Below are 3395 nucleotides of genomic sequence, written 5' to 3'. Positions count from 1 at the left end.
TTGGCATGTGTATCATGCCCACAACACAACACAATTCACAATATCCATCACATACATCTCATGTCACAATATCGCATCATAATACTCAATCCACAATTATTCACATAATCACACATTTTGCCAAAATAAATCAAGGGGAATAGAAAGCTTACACTCGGAACTTAGGATAAGGTTTTAGGCTATTCCTAAGCTCCCAATTAAAACTATGAATCGTGTCTACTAATAGCGATTCCAAACACTCACCGATCACGCTTTCGCCTAATTGCCGAAAGCTTAAACTAACTTTTCCTTACCTTTCACCTTGCTCGTAGAAGGCTCCAACGATTCTGATGCTTCACACATAATAGCCACACAATATACACAATCAATTAGCAGCCAAAGACTCAACTAAACCAACAAAAAATGCAAACCTAAGCTATATTACTCATGAAACTGAAATTTTGATTAACAAATTTGAAACTCAATTAACTTGGTCTATACTTAATATTTTTGCCTAAAATTGATTCCATTCATCTAATTTTTCCCTACGACTGATTCTCAACCTTTGAATTATGCAAAACTCTCAATTCATGGTATTGAAATTTTTTGACATATCATGACAATTTTCATAAAAATCCAATAAAACTTAAGAAATCTTTAACGAAACTTTAAGCTCGGTTTTAAAACCTTCTATTCACATCAAAACTAATTGAAAAGTACTTTGAAACCACATTTTTATCTAAAATCCTAAAATCCACTATTAACGACCCAATTTTCGGCTTTTATTCAAAACATGCGATTTAATAAGTAAAAACTCAGTTAAGACTAATAGAAAAATGAATCGTTACCTTAGTTGACAAAGAACCGGGTGTTTGATCAAAAATCCAAAAAACTCAAAAGTTAAGGAATAGAGAAATCTATGGTGTTTTTGATGGTTTTTATGAAATTCTAAAGAGGTTTAAAGTTATAAGGTTGAGAACAAAATTGAATGAATGGGGTTTGGGAAGACAATGGATGACAAAACAAAAAGAATGGGAAGAACTAACGTGGGTTTTGTGAAGATAAAAGGGGAAAAATAGAGTATTTTTTAAATTTTGGTAAAATTGCTTTAAAACTACTACTAAATTGAACTCTTTTACAAAACAGTTTACAATTGAATGTATTTTCGGCATTATTTTTAAAAATTGATTTGATTTTCAAAAAACTATAGACGAAAATAATTTTGGGTTACCATATTTCAAAATTTCCGAACACATTTTGAGCCAAAATTCCTAATTTACCCTCAAAACTTCTAGGCCCAATTTTGGGGTGTGACATCCACGTTAAATTTGTGTGTTCAAATTCTCAATTTTTTTGGCTATTTTTTACTTGTTTGTTGCTTAATCGGGTCAATCTCCAACAAAACTAGAGAACCCTAATCATGCGATTAAGCCTTGGACTAAAATTGAGAAGGCTACAACTAAAACTAATGATCTTCTTGCACATGCACTTGTTCTAGAGCATGAGTCAATTTCAGAAGAATGGACAGAAACCTTGATTCAAGCAGCAATCCAACAAGGTATATTTTAATCTACCCTTGTTGAACAAGATTCTGATATAGATGCTAATCTTTCTGCTGTTAATGAGTTTGTTAGAAATATTACTGAATCTGCTGCTAACCCTATTGAAGAGAATGTGGTTGTTGAGAAACCTTGTTCTGAGCTAGAAGAAGATGACTTTTGCTTTGGGTTCTTTCTTCTTTGCCTCTTTCTTTTGTTATTCATCAATTTTTGTTTCTAATAAATGATTATTTTTATTTTTGTTTTCGCATAATATGGGTTTTTTTGTTGTTTTATATTTAAAATTTCAATCATATTAGATATATTTTTTAAATTAGATAAGTTATAAGGTACAGGGTTAGTAGTGAGTTGCATACCTTCAACACTATCCTTCAAGTATGACACTAGGAAAAGAAAGTCTCAAAGGGACAAGAGAACAAGTTATCAACCCAAGAAAACATTTAAATATTAGTTGACAAATATTTTGGTCTTTTAAGTCATTGAGCATTGATTCTAAAAATAGAAATTCATCTTTAATCCAAAGATAAATTGCTAACCAAATTGAAAATAAATATATAAACAAAAACCAAATTTGAAATTTTTGATAGTGGAATGTACCTTCTAACTCTATTTTACTCTTTTCAATTATATGTTGGAAAATATAATAATATATCAATAATAAAATTTTGATTTTTTACTGCAGAATATATAAATATAAATCTATGATAAAATTATTTTTGAAAATTAAATATACATATTTACATCATGTATATATATTGTGCAAAAATTAAATTATAACTATAATAATTTAAATACTGTGCAAGTTGTTTTGATAGCTCGACTTGAATTAGGTTTGAATAAAAATGATATATAGGGAAGAATTTCACTTAGTAGGGAGCAAAGAATGTGGGCAAAAATTAATAGTTATTTTATGTTCTTTATATGAGTTATTAGCATTAATCTATAGAATCATTATTGTCATTGCTACAAGTACTATTATGTAAAGTCTTAGACCCCTCATGAAAAATATCACCTAAATCACAGTAAGAAAAGAGAAGAAATTAGGTCACTTGTTTATTACGATGAGCAAATTTGTATCGACCAACTTAGGATGTCTAGATATATGAAAATTGATGAACAAGTTGCTATGTTTCTTTTTATTTTATCCCACCACGTAAAGAATTGAACTTGTAAGGATTGGATTGGTAGGTTTGGTGAGTCGGTCAATAGACATTTGAATAAAGTCTTAATTTCGAATTCATCATCTTTTATTTAAAAGACCTGAGCCCATTACAGAAGAATGTTCGGATGAAAGATGGAAGATGTTCAAGGTAATTTCATTTTGAATTTTATATTACCAATTGTTATATTATTCATTCATTATTGTGATAGAATTACTTAGGAGCTTTAGATGAGACACATATCAAGGTTCAACTTCCTTTAATTGAAAAGCCAAGATATACAAGATGGTTGGTTTCAACTTATCAAAAGTTGGAGCGGATTAGGATACCTGAGTGATGAGTAATTCTAATATCATGGTAGTATTCAAATTCTAATATGTTTAGTCTATTATTATTGGTTCTAATATGCTTAGCCTTAAAATATTAGAATCTAAGTATTGATGTGAATGATTTTAAGATATATTTAGTAGGCGTGTTTTTTCTCAACTTCGTAGATTAAAAAATATTTATCTTTTTGGTAAATAGTGAACATGGTTATTTTAGAAAAGAATCATTTCATGGTAAAAAATCGGGTTAATATTTTAAGAGTTTAAATTTTCATTAAGGGAAAATGAATATTTTATAAAATAACACTTATGAGTAACATTTTAACTAATTTTTTGTGATGTTAAAACATATATATTAAACAAGTTTTTAT

Source organism: Gossypium raimondii, chromosome 6, assembly GCF_025698545.1.
Source record: "Gossypium raimondii isolate GPD5lz chromosome 6, ASM2569854v1, whole genome shotgun sequence".
Taxonomy (NCBI): Eukaryota; Viridiplantae; Streptophyta; class Magnoliopsida; order Malvales; family Malvaceae; genus Gossypium; species Gossypium raimondii.
The sequence above is the reverse complement of the archived record's forward strand: the minus strand, read 5'-3'. Positions refer to the sequence as shown.